The 21,111-nt window shown below is 34.9% G+C and overlaps 2 long non-coding RNA genes across 3 annotated transcripts in view; one reads left to right on the forward strand and one right to left on the reverse strand.

The window, feature by feature from the left end:
* Positions 1–1,765: 1,765 nt before the first annotated feature.
* LOC138922381 (uncharacterized) overlaps positions 1,766–21,111 on the reverse strand; it is a 29,841-nt gene continuing 10,495 nt past the window's right edge. The window contains exons 3-4 of one of the 2 annotated variants that reach the window (XR_011435469.1): positions 14,850–14,936; positions 1,766–5,115 (exon numbers count right to left, since the gene is read on the reverse strand). This is a non-coding gene — a long non-coding RNA (uncharacterized lncRNA). Of the gene's footprint in view, positions 5,116–14,834; positions 14,937–21,111 lie in introns of those variants that run through there. The other variant, XR_011435468.1, reaches the window with a different exon arrangement.
* LOC138922382 (uncharacterized) lies at positions 9,554–20,781 on the forward strand. The gene is made up of 2 exons (XR_011435470.1): positions 9,554–9,666; positions 18,502–20,781. It is a non-coding gene; the product is annotated as an uncharacterized lncRNA (long non-coding RNA).

The raw sequence follows: 21,111 nt of genomic DNA on the forward strand, positions 1-21,111 counted from the left end.
CATTTTAAAGGGACCATGAGCTCTCGTGACTTTTACAATTCACACAACTCCAAGATGCCTTCTCTTGGATCTACTTGCTTCTCTTACTTTCCCTGGCTCACCACTGTAGACTCTTCCGCTTGCTCTCAGGTGACAGCTGATGGCAGGAAGGTGGCTCCTACCTCTTTTTAGTAGGCACTTGACAGAAGTATCTGGCCAATTACTCAGGTTCTCTTTTAAATGTAAATTTTTTGTTTACAGCGGTGAACTCAGTCAATAATACCTGTGCACAAAGGGAAAAATGCCACTCAACATCTTAGGTAATTTTTTTTTGAGGAAGATTAGCCCTGAGCTAACTGCTGCCAATCCTCCTCTTTTTGCTGAGGAAGACTGGCCCTGAGCTAACATTCTGCCCATCTTCCTCTACTATATATGTGGGACTCCTACCACAGCATGGCGTGCCAAGCAGTGCTATGTCTACACCCAGGATCCGAACCGGCGAACAGGGTTTTATTGCCAGGGGATGAAAATATTCTGAAAGTACATAATAGTGACGGTTGCACAATTATGTGAATATACTAAAAGCAACTGAATTTTACACTTTAAGATGATGAATTTTGCGGCCTGTGAATTATATCTCAATAAATAGTAAAACAAAAGTAGAATATTACTTTTTTAAATTTTGAAATTTATGGCTTATTTTACATCTCTGGATTCTAAAAATGAATGAAGAAATGATGTGTAAATTTGTGCAAAAGAATAGGATAGAGGCAGTTTTGTAACAGAAAAAAAGGGATATAACCAATAATTCTGTATTGAAAACTCATCTGCACTGTGTAAAGAAGATGTGGTATATGTACACAATAGACTACTACTCAGCCATAGAAAATGACAAAAGCATCCCATTCACAACATGGACGGACCATGAAGGTATTATGTTAAGCAAAATAAGCCAGCTAGAGAAAGATAAACTCTGTATGATTCCACTCATATGTGCAAGATAAACAAACACATGGACAAAGAGAACAGATTAGTGGTTACAGCGGGGGTGGGCACAAAGCGGGGAGAGGAACACCTATAAGATGACTGACAAATAATAACGTATAACTGAAATTTCACAACGTTTTAAACTATCATAACCTCAATAAAAAAAAAGACTCATCTGCAATTCTTACTATTTTTGTGACTCTGAAAAAGTCTTGATATAAATTACAGATATTTAATTACTGGAACCAGACTTTGAATACACATTTAGCACATATATTTACATATATATTAATTTTAATACATTTACAATTTATTTGGGTTTTTTGGTCAGAAGATAGAAGATTAAACATATTCTTTCAGTAACTTTAAAAGTCATCTTGAGCAAGGCCAGCCAGATAGTGTAGTGGTTGGGCTTGCGTGCCCCACTTCAGTGGCCTGGGATTTGCAGGTTTGCATCTCAGGTCTGGACCTACACACCTCTCATCAAGCCATGCTGTGGTGGTGTCCCACATACAAAATAGAGGAAGATTGACACAGATGTTACCACAGGGACAATCTTCTTCAAACAAAAAGGAAGAAGATTGGCAATGATTGTTAGCTCAAGGCCAATCTTCCTCACACAAACACACACAAAAAATCATCTTGAGCAAGTTGAAAGTTAGAAAAAAAGAGTAGGAAAAAACCAATCTATTTCAGAACTGAATTACCTTGAAGGCAAGTGTTGCATTTGGACCTAAAGATTTGAATTTCGCTTTTTCATATCTATAAGCTCAAAAAAAACAACCAAAACCACATGACGTTGAGTAGAATATTTTATTTTCAATTCCTGGATAATTTACATGCCAAATTAATCAGAAAAGAAAAATGCACTTTGATTTCACAGACAGAGAGAACTGACTTAACTTGTAAATTTTAAGAAGTGTCCAGAAAGTTACACTGGTCACTATCCAAATTACTACCTACCATAATAGACAATGGATAGATAAATAATAGCTCTTTTAATGTTAGAAGAGCTTTATCTTATTCAGTTTATCACAAAATGTTTCTTAACGACTTAAAATAGATAATATTTAAATAATAGTGAATATATATAAAAAAGTAGATAATAGAGATAACACCTTTTCAAATAAATGATGACGAATTCTTTGAACACAGTATACATAGAGCCCAGACTATGAAATAAATATTAACTCTAACAATTTAAACACCATTATGAAGCATAAAATGGAATTAAGTATTATAATATTTTCATGCTAAAATTATATACAAAACAAAATTATACCATGACATAAGTTTATAGCCAATCTTGAATATAGATTAATATAATTATTAGAGCACATGCATATGTCTGAATTAGACCTAGAGCTAATTCTTTTTAAGAACAGCACACAGTGATTTTGCATATTGAAAATATATTTTTAAGTAAATATCTCTAAAAAATAATTGTACTTGAGTTCAGGAGCATTAAATTTAAATTATTTGAAAAGTTTATATCTTGCAAAAGTAAATCCTGTACTGCACTCCGGCTCCAAGTCGTATGGGGTAAGAGTTCTGACAATTCTAGGGGAACGAAATAAACTTAGGCGAAGATTGATTACAGCGTGAGCAAGATTTAAGGCACAGTCAGGTTAAGGTAAAAATGATTGCTGATTATGCATAAGTCTAACAGCATCTTAAGATTATTGATAAAATGTGTTAGGAAAGCAAGTTTTGGCTCAAGAATGACTAATATTTTTAGCTTTAGGAGCAAAGCTAACGTCTGAGTTAAAGAGACAGATTGTTGGTGCAGTTGTCAACAGAGTCATCCAACTGGAATTGTTTTTTCCTCGTTGTTTTTTGGTTTTTCTATTTAAAAAAGATTTTTCCTTTTGTTGAACAAAATGAAAAGTAACATGAAATTAACATGAACATGCTTCCAGATTGCTTTTTAGGCCTTAGAGTAGTGTCTGACATTTAAGCAAATTGTCTAATTAGTCTCTGTCCACATTCATCAACATGTGAAGCAGATTTTAAAGCTTTTTCATTCCTAATTTTAAAAATTGGTAAATTTTATTGTGTTTAATATTAAAAGAGTCATTTTTTAGTACATCATTCTTCATAAAATATTTGAGCTAATTATTTAAAAGAATAACTATATTTGTAAAAGAATAAATTAATGGGGCAGAGCTACCTTAAAGACTCAGAGCCTTAGATTTTTAAAAACGGTTATATTCTAAGCACAAAATATAAATAGAAGATGAAAACTTGTTTGATTTTTCAATACTTTGTCCCTACTTTATATAATAGTATATAATTCAACTCTATATTTAATCTCATGTCTTACGTATGAGCGCATAACACACTCATGCATACACACAAGATTTAAATGAAGAACTCTCTCCATAATGAAACTTTATGATATGGAATTCTTACACCTCCATGATATTTATCAATTTGGAGAATGTTAATTGAAATATATGCAGATTTTGAGTCATTCTTGTTGGAGATTAATCCAAAAAGGGGTTTAGAGGTTATGAAGACGAATGCAAAGTGAAAAACTCAGCCAGCCAAGAAGTTTCTGTAGGTTCATTTTCAAGGAATAAAAGAAAACTGATGTACAATAAAGCACAGCCTTAAAGCTTCCCACTGTCAGAGCTACGAAGCTAGGGGGATGCGCCCAGCGGGGTCTCCTGCTGGGGGCTCATTTCCAATGTGGGTGGAATTAACATGGTTTGGTTCTATGCTTTGGGAGGAAAATTAAAAGTATTTACCCAGCAACGTGGGAAGACTGAAACTTAATATATGACATATTTAAAGAAAGCCTTTTAGAAGGAGATCTGCGAATCCCAAGATGGAATGCAGATTGTGACAAAAGAATCTAACTGTATGATGAAGCAATTTCCCTGAAGGGAATGGGGAAGCAAGGTCCTTACCTGACTAACTTTGGACATAAGTGGAGCCTGTAAGACTAAAGGCAAAAGAAAACTATAGACTATACTATAGTCTCACAGGAACACAAATTAAAGATTCTGACATCACAATACGTATGTACTAGAATTGAACAATAAAGTAAATGGATGGCAGATGGTAGGAGCCAGTTTTCTCATTGTTAAAATGGGACGTTACAGACCAGCAAGGGGAAGAGGCTAGAATGATCTATGTGATTATGGCTTAGAGTTGGCGATATCAGCCTGAAGGCATGTTTAGTATAGTATAGATGTAGCTGGTAATATATAGGGATGTTTATAGGTATGTATATATACATAGGTTCGGATACACACGTGCATTTTTCTTCTCTGTGACCTCAGAGAGCCTAGAAGTAACCACAGTGTTAAAGAGCACACTTAGCACCCAGATCTTGGTTTCTAATACCATTTTTCCAATAAAAGAAATCAAGTCTCCTTGGTAAAATGGCTGATTGCATGTTTGGGCAGGAGATAGACAAAATAAGCCTGAAGCATCTTGTAGTGCAGGAAAGTAAAGTCCTCAAAAAGAATCCCCTAAAACTAAAATAGGCCCCCACAATGATGGAGATATATCAAAGAGCACAAGAGCCAACTGAAAAAACTCCCAGTGTGAGCGACAAAATAAATAAAATAGTACTGGATTATAGTCCAAAGTCTAAAATAGATTTTCATTAGCCTATATTAATATGAATAAATATTTTAATAAATAAATGGGGAGAATATAAAAGTGTATTGTGCAGAAGAATTCCAAACAATTTATATAGATACTCCTCAAGGAGGTGGAACTTAATTATCCACTTCGCGAGCATGGGCTGCATATAGTGACATCCTTCCAAAGAGGTCAGTATGGAAAGGGTGAAAAAAGAGTAACTTTATAGTACCGAAACTGAAAAATGCCACCTCAACCAGGTGATCAAGGTTAACATCTGCTGTCGTAAGTCAGTTTGATAATAATATATCCTTAGCAGGATGTGATGACGGATGCACTTGACCTTTGTGCTTCTTGTCTAAGACACATAAACTCAGTCTAATCATTGCAAAAGCACCAGACAAATCTCAATTGAGCGATGGGCTACAAAATTTCTGAGCAGTACTCTTCAAAACTGTCAAGGTCATCAGTAACAAGGAATTTCTGAAAATTTGTCAAAGCCATAAAGAGACATGATGAATAAATGTAACGTGGCATCCCAGATGAGGTACTGGACTAGAAAAAATAAAAAATAAAGAATTTGAATAAAGTATGGATTTTGATTAATCACAATGTATCAATATGGGGTCATTAATTGTGAGAAATATATCTTACATTGATGTATATATTATCATATATGCATATGATAATAACACAGGGAAACTGAGTGTGGGATATGTGGGAACTCTCTGAACTATCTTCAAAATTTTCCTATAAATCTAAAACTATTCTAAATGGAAAAAGTTACTTAAATACTTTGGAGAGAGGTGGAGATGGAGAAGAATGGCTCTGAGTTTCTCAATATCATAAATATTATATCCAAGAGTCACTTATTGGGCAAGGCAATTCTAGCTATCTCCCCTCTTACCATTTATGCCGCTCCGATACTGTTCATGAACATAAATGCACACACGTATGCACACACACACATACACATCTCAGGTCCTGTTGCAAAGGCCATGGTAACTCTAAAATATTCATGACACCAGTTACTTGAAATTGAATTAAAACTCATCTCTCTACCACCAAACGCCACCCCGCCCCCCAAAAATGCAAAAAAAAGTCCTTTGTGACCAAGATGATAGCCTTTTGGATAGATCTCAGCATTAACTTTTTTTTTTTTTAAAGATTTTATTTTTTCCTTTTTCTCCCCAAAGCCCCCCGGTACATAGTAGTGTATTCTTCGTTGTGGACTCTTCTAGTTGTGGCACGTGGGACGCTGCCTCAGCGTGGTCTGATGAGCAGTGCCATGTCCGCACCCAGGATTCGAACTAACGAAACACTGGGCCGCCTGCAGCGGGGCTCGCGAACTTAACCACTTGGCCATGGGGCCAGCCCCATCAGCATTAACTTTTTAACTATAAAACTGTAAGTTTTTTCCTGCTAGAATGATGATTATTTTTTCTGTTTACTTTAAAAATGACCCCACAGTCAGCCCTGATGGCCTAGTAGTTAAAGTTTCGCATGCTCTGTTGTGGTGACCCAGTTCAGTTCCCAGGCTTGGAACCACACCACTTGTCTGTCAGTAGCCATGCTGTGGCAGCAGCTCACACAGAAGAACTAGAAGGACTTACAACCAGAATATTCAACTATGTACCAGGACTTTGAGGAGGAAAAATAAAAAAAAGAGAGGAAGATTGGCAACAGATGTTAGCTCAGGGCAAATCTTTCCCAGCAAAAATCAAAAACCAAAACAGAGAAAACTCTAATTTCTCCCTAATTATTTTTTTAAAAAGAAGATTGCAGAATAGAGAAAGAAGCATTGTGGGTATTCTATTCTGTGAAGTCAAAGAAATTAAACAAGGGTGATATGTTCTAAAACATATGCAATAAAGAAGTAAAAGCTGAGTTTAGGTAGAGATGAGGGATTGGTGAGAGTCACATGGGTCTATAATAGATTCTAAGTAGGAACTAAGTGTATGTATGGAAGAATATGAAATAGTATGGAAACGTTGTTATTGGTATCATGCAGTCTTCCACTTGCAATGCTCAAATGGATGTGGAAAATATATTCCAGGCTTTTAGCAGAGGAGCAGAGGGCTTATTTCTACCTGTAGAAGAAGAAATATCCTTTGTGTCTGGTTGATGTTTTTTCCATCTGTCTGATTAGCCAATTCCAGACCTGTGAACAACGTGGAGACATTTATCCTCGCCAGATCTCATCCCACAACATATTTTTAAAGTATGTGGAACCTACTTAAGGGCAATTCATGCTTCTTGCTGCTAAAAAAAGTTATTTGCAAAGGTGACCAGGTAAGTCATATGGTAGAGAATTACGTAGTATATTTGAGCCAGGTAAATGACTATTTCTTTCCCTGGAACAAAATTATTAGTCTTCCTGTCAATGTAAATTTCTTTTCCAAAATCCTTATTTCATCTGGATTAGATTATAATTTATATTTGAAAATCATTATAAGCCAGTGGTAATACAGGGATAGCCAGAGTCAAACAACCATAAATAGGAGATTTTTCTCCATATTTTAAGATTTCAACTACTAAATCCTATCTTTATTTCTGCTAAACAAGTTCATGATCTCACATTAATGACTAGTTGGTGTGCATGAACCAATTTTGACATAGTTCCTTTTTTATTTCATTAATTAAAGTCATTTAAAAATTTTAATTAGAAAGTACACTTTATGGCCAGTAACAGAGGAAAGAAATACCACTTCGAGAGATTCTTTTCTACAGTGTTCCTACTGTGTCAGAAAATTACAGTATGTCCATCTTTTAATTTGGCTCAGTAATAATGGATTTCCACCTACACATATAATGTTTTCCCTATCTTTTAAAAGCTTGATGCTTCAGTGGAAATATGTGATATGCTGCTGTGATAGTGTTTTGCTATAAACTAGTATTAAATTGGTCCAGAGAAGCCAGGAAATGTTGGAACAGGAGGAGGCCAGGAAACTGTCTACAGTTGTATTGTAGTTAAGGTGGAGGTGCCATTGGGTGGTGTGTGTCAAGGTTTATCTTTAACTGCAGTTCCTGCCTAATTACTTTGTGAGATCTGTTTACTCTAGTTTTTCTTTCTGTCTGGGTAATTTAGTTTTCTATTCACTACTTGGAGAGCTAGATTGCTTTTTTTTTTTTAATTCAGTCTTTTCTTGAATTCCAGATCCTTAATTCTTCTTCATGGCATCTTAAAAGCAATGTCTTGTGAATTTATAAACTGAGAAACAGTAGAATGGGAGAGGGAGAAAGAGAACCAAGAAACATGTGAAAAATATTGTACCTCTTGAGTCAAAAATTGCAAAATTGAGATAGTATTCTCATTTTCTTAACCTGCCTATCAATTGGGGGAAGATATTAAACCCCTAAAACACTGAGTGTTAAGGAGGTTGCAAAATAATCAGTATCTTAAATATTTCTCACAGCAATGTGTTTGTTATACTCTTTGTAAGGGACTTTGGACAAAAATTTAAACCACTTTAATTATGCAAATCCTTTGAACCAGCAAATTTCCTTCTATTAATGTATCCCAAACAAAGATCCATAGATATGTTCAAAATTTTAACTGAACAGCTAAATACAAGAAATCCTTAATGTTTAAAATATTAGGTAATAGGATGGGATGAAAATATTAAAATGGTATAGAAAACCTTCAGTGATATGAAAATATATTAACTACAGTTTAAGAGAAATGTGTTCTATACTGAAGTTTATATAGCATGCTCCTTTTTCCAGCTCAAAAGATTTGTGAATATGTGTGTGTGTGTGTGTGTGTGTGTGTGTGTGTGTGTGTGTTTGCTATCTAGAATCACAGCACTGCCCTCTGTCTCCACTGTTCCCACCCTGGTCTGAGCCATTATCACCCCTCAATCTCCTAACTCGCCCTTAAATCCTCCTCCTTCAATCTATTCACAACACAACTATCAGAGTAACCTCTCAAACTAAAATCCAGATGATCTCAAAATCTTGCAGCGCCTTCCCATTTTACTCAGAGTAAGGTTGAAGTCCTCCCAATTGCGGGAAAGGCCTTACATGGTTTATTTCCCAGGTATCACCTCTCCTATGTCGTCTCCTACCGTTTTCCTTCTCTCTCATTCCTCAAGTCACATGGGTCTCCTCACTCTTTTTTAAAACACCAATGCTCCCTACTGACAGTTTACTCTATTCTCTCAGCCTGTATCGTTTTCCCCAGATATCTAAATAGTCACTCTCTCACCACTTTCAAGTCTTTACTCAAATCTCACCTTCTTGGTCAAATGTATCTTCACTGCTAGTTAATTCTTCCACCACCCCTCACTCCTATCAGGACTGCCAACTCCTCTTTTCCTGCTTCCTTTGCACGTATCTCCTTTCAATGTATTCTCTGTTCACCTGCTTATTCGCAGCGTCCATCAGTTCTTTGTTTGTTATTTGTCACTCTGTTAGAGTTTAACTCCACAAAGGAGGGATCTTGTTTTGTTTGCTGTTGTGTCCCAAGCGGCCAGAAAGTGCTTGTTCCACTGTAGACGTTCAACAGAAATGTGTTGAATGAGTGTTATATCTGTACATGTGGGTGCACAAGCGTTACCGTTTCAACCAAAATGACGTTGGATAAATGTGGTTGTCTCAAGGTGACAAACTTACAGAATCTTGTAGTTGATTTGTAATAGTGTTTCCAAAATCTATACTATAAGCCTGCAATACTTATGTTACACTGAATAAATATTCAGTTCTAGGAAAGAAGAAAGGATGCAAGGAAGGAAGGAAGAATATGTTCTGTTTGATTTTTTCAATATTGGTATAAATTCAACCTTTTTTGTTAATTTTGTTTTTTATTTTCTCCCAAAGATTTGAGTAGTTGTAAAATAATAATAGGTATAACTACCAAAAATGTCCAAACAAGATAATGTCAAGAGGACATATGCAATTCATCTTTTGTTATTAAGTTTTAGAAGGTTACCCATTATATTTTCCCTTTACCCAAATAATTTGGCTAATTACTTTTTTTTCTTATTATACTTTAATACTATCACTGCATACTTAATAATTTTGTTATAAACTGTCTGCTTTATCCCCAGATAAAATCTCTCTGGACTGAGATTTCTCAAAATTAGAAATATCGTTTCAGAGTTTAAGGTAATTCAAAACATAGTTTAATATTGTAGACTAGACATCTTTTATATTCTTAGAAAAAGACTAATTTTAAGTGGCTGCTTTCATACCATTTTATGATTAGCCTTTTATTTTCTTTAAAACCTCAAGAATGTTTGAGTATGTATTAAATCTGCAGGGGAGATATCAATTGCAGCTAATACTGTATATAATTATGCATATGTAAACTACTTCATAATGTATATTTTATGAATAAGGCATATTGATTTCAAATGCCTTCAAAATAATAAATATTTTGCCGTTGAGCTACAAAACCTTACTGAGGAATATGATTGTGTCTTTATGCTCTCCTGCTCTAAATGACTAGACTATTTACCATAATGGGCTGTATTTGGAAAGAGGAAATGTTAATTGCTGGGGTTTACAAGACAAGGTGGGTAAAAGCATATGTTACAATCAGATCATTAGCAATAGATGAGAAGCAAAACAGAGATGCCCCAAATGCCCTCGGCCTGCTTTCTTTCATTGCACAAGTCAAACAAATAGAAGAAATAGGTGGAGTAAATGCGTTAACAACCACTGAACCAAAACTGTCTTTTCTCATTTGCAATGGACTGTTCATATTTCTTTTACATAAGATCCTATTTTTAATACAAATGTGCTTTTTAATGAAATTCTCTATTTTTACAGTTAATGTAATTCGTTAACACCATCACTTTACCATAAACATGACCACACTTCTTTCATTACTGCCTTAGAATTAATATTTAGAAGCAGTGTTTCTCTTTAAAAAATCCACACATTTTATTCTTCATATATAACATCAGCATGCCTCCAGAAAAATTGTGTTAATTTATAATTCTACCAGTAGTACATCAGATGGCTTGAATCCTCAAAGATAGACTGGATATTTTTAAATACTTTCTAAAGATAAAAATACCACATTTACTGTGCATTTCTACCTTTATTAGTAAATGTTACCATCTTCTCATATATTTAATGAGTAGTTATATTTATTTCATTTCACAGAGCTTTCGGTTTTTATCATGTGAGTAATCTGACCTCGCTGACATCTTTAGTAAGTCACGTCTACTGAGATACATGTGTGTGTGCACAGAGGAACCCACGACACAACCACAGGTTGGGTGTAGAACATTTCTGGCACCCCAGATGCTTCTTTTTGCTCCTTCCTACTTAATACCCAGAGGTTACCACTACTCTGATTTCTATCACCACCAACTACCTAATCTACTCTTGAACATGAAAAATGGGGCTATACTGCTTACTACATACTAATTTGTGTCTGAATTCTTTTGCTCAGCATAATTTTTATGAGATTCATTAGATGTTGGCTTTTTAAAAAGTTGCTCTAGGGTGTTCCATTTCAGTAATATCTCATAATTATTTATCTGTTGTTTTATCGGTTGTCATTTTGTATTTTTCTAGATTTTGTACAATATGAATAAAATTCTATGAATGTTTTGTTCATGTTATTTGGTTGATACACATCTAGGAGTGGAATTACTTGGTCATAAGGTAGCTATATGATCAGCTTTAGAAGACAATGCAATGAAATTTCTAATGGGTAGTATTATGGACCTATGAATTATTTTTTTCAAAAAATAACATTTTGTCTTTGGTTTCTGGACATTTCATCTGCTTTCTATTTAATGATTTCCTTTATCTTGATTATTTCTTTCATTTAACTTTCGCTTTTAATTTACTAGGCTTTTCCTAATTTTTTGACATGAAAGCTTAAATCACTAATTTTTAAGTTTGCTTCTTTTTTTAACATGTACATTTTAAGTCATAAGTTTTCCTCTTAGCAATGCTTTAGGCTCATCATGTCACACTTTTATTGTTCATTTTCAAGCTGTGATTTCTTATTTTCCCAATAGATATTTAGAATTATATTAATATAGGAAAAGCAAAATAGAGTTTTAAGTCTAAAAAGATATAATAGACAATATGAAATTTCAAAAATTTCAGAAATAATGTCTCCTTTGGCAGAAAGAAGTGAATTATCTGAGAAACAAATATCTGTGTCTTTGAGTCTACTCACTTTTACTTTAGGGGAAAAAAAAGCCATATTAGAGTAGAAATCAAGAATTAAGAAATTTGGGGGGCCAGACCCTTGGCCGACTGGTTAAGTTCACGTGCTCCACTTCAGTGGCCCAAAGTTTCGCTGGTTTGGATCCTGGGTGTGGACATGGCACCGCTCATCAGGCCATGCTGAGGCAGTGTCCCACATAGCACAACCAGAAGGACCTAGACAACTAGAATATATAACTATGTCCTGGGGGGTTTTGGGGAGAAAAAGCAGGAAAAAAAGAGAAAAGTTTGGCAACAGTTGTTACCTCAGGTGCCAATCTTTCAAAAAATGAAGAAAGAAAAATTTGGGAGGAAAACACAGAATATTGGAAAAGTCTCATCATATTCAGGTGTACTAAATATGTTTTGATAAAGCTGTGTGTGTCACACTTTGCGTGTGTCACAAAGTGCCATATACTTAACCAGCATAATCTCTCTTCATTTCAAAACATTTTATGAGATAGAATTATTAATTTTTTTTTGTACTGAAGAGAAATCAGAGATTCTATATTATCACCTAGTCCACAATTGGGAAATCTAGCATTTGATTTCAGGTCCTCTAAAGTTGAAGGCCAAAATCTTAACCAAGAAGCCATAGCCCATACCTGACCCATTACTGTCATCCCTTCCTCTGTAGGGGAAACTCCTTCTAGTCTAGTTCGTGTTCGTAGTATTCCTAGAGCTTCCTCTGAACCAAAATACTCCTGAGGAGGAACAAATGACACTTGAAAAAGTACTTCTGATCCTGCTTTTTTAACAGGAGGCAAAGATCTAATTTAAAGCAATAAATTCTGCTGTAACTTGAGGCAAGAACAATTGGGTACAATAATCACTTTGTTAAGGAGATGCCTCCAGGATGCTGACGTTGTACTACAATGATGGGCACCTATTTCTTCTCATGTCTAGGGGCTATCTCTTCATAGTTATTCCCTTTATTCACGAATTCATATATTTTGAAAATTGGATATCATTTCCATTTCATTAATTTGTTATATAGCTTCATCCTTTTACACATACCTTATATTTGTAAAAATTTATATATGTAAATCAATAAAAATTATAGAGGGAAATGTGTTTGATTTTTGATATCACACACCAGGCTTTTGGAGGCTAATCCTACTAATACAATATTTAAGAATATGCAAATCTTTTCCACATTATACTGTTTTACCTCTTTTTCTAGTCTTTCCATGAAATTCATTAAGGATAACAATGAATAAAAAGTATGACATTTATAAATATGATAATCATTCAATGATATCTTATAAGTAGTAGAATCTAGGAAATGACCTAAAAAGCTGATGTACTTAATATTACTATTTGTAGCTTCAGGTACTTATTGAGGTGTTTAACCTTTAAGGGAGCACATCTGATCTCATACATATTCTGCTTCAAATTCTACTAGTTCATGTCAGACTTTTTTTTTGAATTGAATTAAATCTTCTGCAAGTTATGTTTTTGGAAATTATTATATAAACCTACTTATGCTAGTTTTACAGGAATGTTAATTTAAGGAAAAAATGAATGATTACCATTATTTAAAGAGTTACTTGAAATTGCGTGTTATAGAATTTCTTAGCAATGCAAATGAAAACTGTAAGTGGATAATCAAACAAGTATTTCCCGGAACGTTGGTGATGTGCAACTGCTAATACTGTTAACTTTGTGGTCTTGAAGAAACGCTGCTGCCTCCTGATGAGCCAGGTCATTTCTTCATGACTCAAACTCCTTCCTCCACAAAACTCAAGTTCAAAATCTTCTATCCCACATCTTAACCAATGAATAAATAGTGGGAAAATTTTGTCTATCAAGAATTCTAAGAAAGAATATCATTCAGACATCAGAAAGCTGAAGGACCTTCTGCTAGATAGGACCTAGAGAACAACAAACTAAAGGAAAGCATGTAGAATTCCCTGTTCTAAAATATGAACTATGTTGTTGAGAAATGGAGGAGATCTTAGTGAAACAAGGGCAATATAGCTCAAGCTACAATGATACAGGCTGAAAATAATGTTGAGATATACAGGGTAAAGAATTCTAATAAAATTTTGATGGAAATAATTGTTTTCTTTGGTAGCGTATCCTAGGAATTCATATGTCTGGAATGGTTTAAGGGTGGGAAATGAGGATGATATGTATGGAATGATAATATAGTTTATGGCAGAGTTGGTGCAGAGATAAACATGTAACTGATGCTCAATTTTTGAGATTGAAAATAGGATTATGAAACATTTTTCTAGTTTTGCAAGCTACTAACTAGCAACTTAACTTATTAATAAGCAAATCTGGGGAACTTATACAAGAGGGTCCACCTAATATTTAGATAAAATACCTAAGCTGGGGGTCTCACACTCTGCTTTGGCAGCCCAGGGTTTCTCTGGTTCAGATCCTGGCGCCATGCTGAGGCAGCGTCTCACATAGCACAACCTGAAGGACCTACAGGTAGAACATACAACTATGTACTGGGGGGCTTTGGGGAGAGGAAGAAGAAAAAAAAAAGAAGATTGGCAACAGATCCTAGCTCAGGCGCCAATGTTTAAAAAAAACCAAAACCCTAAGCTAAAATTAGGAAGGAGGAAACTAGGATGTAAGAAAAGTTATCTATCATCTACTCCTGGATGGGGAAAAATATTTTTGTAAGAGGTAAGAGAACAAAGAAATAAAAACTGTAGACCTAGGTCACTTCTCAGGGTGTTGAGAAGGTGAATTCACTGGATAAGAGGATAATGTGAGGGCAAAGAGATATCTGTTCTGTTCCTCTGGAGTATAACAATAGAAGTGGGGTCTGAGGGTCAGGCAGGGATGGGCTATATATATTGAGATGAGAGCTGATAGGCTTACCATACGCCAAGCACGGCAATATAATTTGATCCTGTGGGAAAAGTTGAGAATGGAACAACACTGGACCTGCCAGCTTTTTGAAAGAGATGGCAAAATGTTAGAAATACTCATCCAGTGGAAGCTAAGGTGATTCTGAATCATTTAAAGTCTGCTACTGGGCACTGTCCGAGCAAAAATTTAACAAACATCAAGCACACCCCAAAAGAATTACAAAAGCTTATGCCTTAAGGACAATTGGTTTTAAAGTCTGATATTAGAAACCAGCCTGTGCATACCTAAGGACCAGCAAATGACCAGCCCTTTGAATGCCGATGTTAGAACTCCGTTGCATTTCCTTGGAAAGAGAAGCACAGCCAAGTGAACTACAGAAGAAAAAAAGAAAATATTTTTCTTTATTAAAACTACCTATTGAACTATTTAAAAAATGTTATTCTAAACTTTTAAACAGTTAGGAATAAAAAATTCCCTCTCTGAACCCTCCCATATTATTGTTGAGATGTGGCTACTTACGAGAAAGAATATATTAACTTAGGGATAGATTAAACTTCTTTACATATTCCAAGTTGTGGTATGAAATACGTTTTTTTATCCCCTTATCTTTAGTCTGTATGTGTCTCTATAGTTAAAGTGGGTTTCTTCTAGACAGCGTATAGTTGGATTTTGTTTTTGTTCTATTCTGGCAATCTCTGTCTCTCAGTCAGTGTATTTAGACTGTTAATGTTTATAGTGATTATTGATACAATTGGACAGATATTAACCATTTTCTTACTGTTTTCTGTTTGTTGCTCTTATTGTTTCTTCCTATTCTTGTCTTCTACTATTTTTCTGCCTTTTCTAATTTTAAGTGAGCATTTTAAATGATTCTATTTCTCGCCTTTCTTATCACATCAATTATTCCTCTTTTTTCACTTTTTTTCAGTGGTTGCCCTACAGTTTGCAATATACACATACGGCTAATCCAAGTCCACTTTCAACACTATCCCATTATATGGGTGGGAAAAGTACCCTATGATAACAAAATATTCCTAATTCCTCCTTCCCATACTTTGTATCATTGCTGCCATTTAATTCACTTATAATCATTGCATACATTGTTGCTACTAGTTTGAACAAACCGTTATCTATTAGATCCATTAAGAAAAATAAAATATTTTATTTTATCTCCACTTATTCCTTCTCTAGTGCTCTTCCTTTTTTTACATAAATTCAAGTTTCTGACCTATCTAACTTTCCTTTTCTTTGAAGAACTTTTAACATTTCTTGCAAGGCTGGTCTATCGGCAACAAATGCCTTCAATTTTGTTCAAGAAAATATTTATCCTTTACTTTTCAAGGAAATCTTCAGACAATAAGAGAATTCTAAATTGGTGATTTTTTTCTCATAACACTTAAAATATTTCACTCCTTGCTTGCACAGTTTCTAAGAAGTTGGATGTAATTCTTATGTTTGCTCCTCTATAGGTAACATGGTTTTTTTTTCTCCTTTGGCTTCTTTCAAGATTTTTCTTTATCTTTAATGTAGATTTTTTTCTTTAATTTTCTTTATTTGCAGTTTGAATATGATATGTCAAAGTGCAGTTTCTTTGACGTTTATCCTGCCTGATATTCTCTGAGCTTTGTGGATCTCTGGTTTGGTGTCTGTCATTAATTTGGGGGAAATTTTCAGTCATTATTACTTCAAATATTACGTCTGTTCCTTTCTTTCTTCTTCTGTTGTCACATTATACGTATATTACACTTTTTGTGGTTTCCCCACAGTTTTTGGATATTCTCTTGTTTTTTTCAGTCTTGTTTTCTATTTGCTTTTCAATTGTGGAAGTTTCTGTTTTAATACCCTCAAGCTCAGAGATTCTTCCTTTGACTATGTCCAGTCTACTAATGAATCCATCAAAAGCGTTCCTCATTTATATTATAGTGTTTTTCTCTTTTATCTCTAGCATTTCTTTTCGATTCTTTCTTAGAATTTCCATTTCTCTCCTTGCATTATCCATGCGTTCTTGCATGTTATCTACTTTTTCCATTAGAGCCAGTAACATATTAATCATAGTTGTTTTAAGTTCATGATCTGACAATTCCAATATCTCTGCCATATCTAGCTCTAGTCCTGATGCTTGCTATGTCTCTTCAAACTGTGCGTTTTTCCTTTTATTATGCCTTACAATTTTTCCTTGAAATACACGCACGATATACAGATTGAAAGGAAGAGCAGTGAATAGGGCTTAGTAGTGTAGTGGTAAGGTGCAGGGCCAGGGGAAGAGGTCTGTAGACCTACGGTTAGGTCTCAGTCCGGTGACCTGGACTGTGAACTTCACTAGTGTTACTCAGTTCTTTTTTTCCTTTTCCTCACCCCTTTAGAAGGAACATGATGGCTTGAGGGGGCTGGAGTTGGGTATTTCCCATGCCCCAGGTTGGTTAGGCTCTGATAAAGCCTCAGCATTTTAGGCTGTGATAAAATAGTTTCTCTTGAGCATAGGCCTCGTTAAGAAAACAGAGTGCTGCAGCATATTTCAAGTTGGTTACTTTTCTCCTCTCCCTGTTAAAAGCCAGAGGAGGTTTTTCTCCATCTTCACTGCAAACCTGGTAGAGGTTCTGGAGGTAAAACTCTCAAAAGTGTGAAGCCTGCCTTCTGACTGGGTCCCAAGCAGTTTTTAATTCTCAGACTTGACTACTCTGAGCCTCCAGCAATTCATCAATTACAGCCCAGGTTTTCTTACTCTGATGCTGGTTTCTGTGGTGGTTTTTGTATGGGGTTCTCAGCTCCACTTTTTGTATCTGCCTGCTTATCTCTCCAATTTGGGGAGCAGTGCTTTGCACTGTGACCTAATTTTCTAACAGATCTAAGAAAAGAGTAGTTGATTTTTTGGTTTGTCAAGCTCTATACTTGATGTTAGGACACAGTGATGACTTCTAAGCTCCTTAAATACCTGCCAGAAACTGGAAATATAATTTGAATTATTGTAAAGAGCTCTGAGCAGCCCAAGAGAAACATGGCTGCTGCAACATTTTTAAAGTTCTAGAGTGGTTAGGAGTTGGCCCTAGATATGATGTGCCATAGCACCAACAAAGTCCATCTTGTTGTCTACAGCTGATGTTTGGAATGTACACTGGGCTGAATGTAAAGCTAAAAAGAGGCATTTTAACTGCAGTTCAGTGGCTTCAACAAACTGAAAGATAGCGCAATTGAAACTGACCTGATGATATTACTTATGGCTCCAAATAATCCACTGTGTTCCAAATTTATTAGATGCTCAAATTGGTTTGTAATATATCAAAAACAAAAACAAAACATTGCAGCTTAAGATCTATGAACACAACTCCAAGTGCAAGTGAATAAATAATGAATGGAATCAATTAAAAGCCATCCTGAAATCTATCTGGGGTAGACATCCTCTAAAATAGATCCCGATGATGCTGACATCCTGCTAGCCTCGCCCTTTTGTGATCTCTTCTCCTTGAGAGTGGTAAAACTTACGTGAAAAAGAAGGAAAAAACATTATTTTACCTCAATGACGGTAGACAGACAATGTGTAAATGGCAGATGCAGCTTTTCGCATGAGCTCTCTGAAAAGTTGATGCCAATCATCTACTTTACTGCTAAAATGCAGCTGAGATTTTCAGGGGTGGCTTCCTGTGATTCTAGTCTTTCATGATTTTCTGAAAGGTCAGTTTCTCTGTGACACATACTAATGGTGGTGTAAACATTTGATTTTCTTTACTAAATAATCTCCCACTAAAATAAGTAAATGATTTCTATGTATGTGGCGAAACAGTAACTGATGAATACTCTTTTGGTGTGACGTAGAACAGGAGAGGCCCACAGAAATGCTAACCTGATGAGTGTGAAAGATCTTATTATCTTGCAGTTATTACACACAGTGGGCAGAAAACTCTAAAAGCCACTTTCTCTCTTTCCCTTCTTGCACTCCAGGATTCAATAAATCTGATGTAGCTGAAAGACTAACAACATGACGAGAAGAGGTTGAGTGTGAGCAATTTGGAGAAAAAGATTTTTAAAAGGCCAAAGAGAAGGGAAGAAGACAGATGCTGTCCGGGGGACCCATTGAACATGAGTGAGCAGCCGTTTAGATACCACTGGGATGGAGAATCGAGTCCTTCTGATCATCAGAAGAAACTGAGGGAAGAGAACATTGTTGAGTAATGAAGAAGAGAGATTTCAAACTGTTCAAGTTTCCTCTTCTAGAATAGGCCAGAAAAAGAAATTGAAGCTTCAGGAAAACGTTTTTTAAATTCTTCTCTCAACCAACCTGCCCTAGATAGATAGGTCACTCTCTTCCTAAACAGAGCACTAGTTCCAGACTTGGAGATTATAACCCCATAGTATAGTTTAACCCACTAGAGTTCCGTATTGAAATTTAAGGGATGTAGACTTGTTTTACTTCATTTACTTCTCGTTGAAACATGATGATTTTCAGTCCTCTTATTTACAGAGATAATATCATTCTGTAATTGACAATAAAACTGAAAAAATGCATGCAACTTTGTGAACTTTAAAGTATCTGATGTATATTTTGTTACACTATGAACTCTTAAAAGGCAAAACTCTTCTGGTGTCAGAAGCATTGTCTATGTATACAAAATAAGTACTTGTTAAAGATGTGTTAAATGAGTAAATAAATGCTCTGAAAACAATTCTTATGGAAATGCCCAAGAAGGCTGATCTACATGTTCTGAGTACCTCCAGGTTTTGGGTTGAAAACATGTTTCTTCTAACACTGTAGACACATTGGTCTCTTCATGATTGATATAAATTTTTCAAGTTAAAAATCATATTTCAGTACTCCTAGTGCCTTGATGATCATTAAAAGAACATCAAAAGAAATATATGATACGATAGGTGCCATATTTCAAATTGTATGGGTTGAGATGAATTTTTAGAATCAGAAAGTATAGTTTTCTGATGGATATTATGTTTGTTAATCTAGAGCAATTTGCCCATGTATCTATATAACTATGTCTAATTCTGCATATAAATGTACTCAAAGATTTGAATAAATTTGAAATATACTTATTCTGAAGAATACATTTACTCTTAGGTTCAAATACGTTTTATGCAAAGGAAGGAATTGTTCTGTACTATATATTCAATCACTTCATGAATTTTTACAGATAAAAGCAGCACAACCTTTAAAGAAAACAAAGCTGCAGACTTAATTTTTCCCAGAGTTCAGGCATGAAAATAAACCTAAGGAAGATAATGCAGATAATTATAATAACACATGAGCATGGAAAACAAATATCTAATGCCAGCTAATTTAAATTGAAATATAAATGTCAGTCAATGATACATGGACACAATCCTAAATGTTTTATGCTTTTCAACAAAGATAAAAATACCTCATCTCATACCCCCACACATTTAAGAGCCGTTCTGAAACTGCATCAGTCTGAAGCCCAGGAAAAGGAGTGATTTTACAGTAAATAACACTTAATGGCTCTTTTTGGGCTCCCCAAATAAATCTTGAAATAAAGTAGTGTTCTCTTCTAACTTTGCACTTCTTTTAAAATGTTACTTTGTCTGCTCTAGGAACTTAGCCTTTACATATGAATTTTGGAATCAACTTGCCAATAGCTCCAAAAAAAGAAAGATTGCTTAATATTGACTGGGATTGTATTGAATCTATAGATCAATTAGGAGAGAATTGTCTAATTCCTGCCTCCGTCCTAAAATCAGCCATTTCTCCAAGGAGCCCTGGTTCCTGTTACTGGAGATAAGTATTAGAAACCAAGATGTGGGTGCCAGGCGTGCTATTGCTACTACAATGTCATGACTTCCAGGTTCTCTCTACTGCTAATATCTGCTCTAGGGGACTTTGATGAATGGCTGAAAGTGTCAAGAAATAACAGAGCAATGGTTAGAAAATATCAAAATTTCAATTTTAAGGAGACAAAGAAAGGAGATATTCATTTGAATATGAGATTGTTAAAATATTTTTTTAAATGAAGACAATAATAAATGGATAGTGTAAGATATTGCACTGTATTACAAGCTCTTATTATTGTTTCCCTGCAACATAACTGTCCTACACAAGATTTGGAAAAGTTAGATTCAGAGTTATGTTTGTTGGATAAATGGTCAAATTAGTGAATACATGCAATTGATTGGATTGCACGTTTCACCTTAAAATATAGTAGTACAGGTAAAATCATAGGATTTATTAAAATTTCAATAAAATTGAATTCTATTCAATTTTACTAAAGTGGGAGTTTCTGTAATCAACATGATTAAATGTTACTAATATTGTTCAACACAGTAGAAAATACTACAAATATTATACAGTAGAAATATAACTAAAAATAGTATCAATTATTAATCTGATATTAGAAAACATAAACCATTATAATTTATCAATAATTGCTACCATTTACAATTGCATGCCATATTCCTTGCTAGATAGGGTGTCTTATGAACTTGACATAACCTACCATAAAGTCACTTAATAAAACCCTGAATTCTTATGCAATTAGAGCAGAGAAGAGATCTGACACTATATTATGCCCTAGGATAGAAATGTAGGGA

The sequence above is a fragment of the Equus caballus genome, unplaced genomic scaffold (assembly GCF_041296265.1).
Source record: "Equus caballus isolate H_3958 breed thoroughbred unplaced genomic scaffold, TB-T2T haplotype2-0000784, whole genome shotgun sequence".
In the NCBI taxonomy this organism is placed as follows: domain Eukaryota; kingdom Metazoa; phylum Chordata; class Mammalia; order Perissodactyla; family Equidae; genus Equus; species Equus caballus.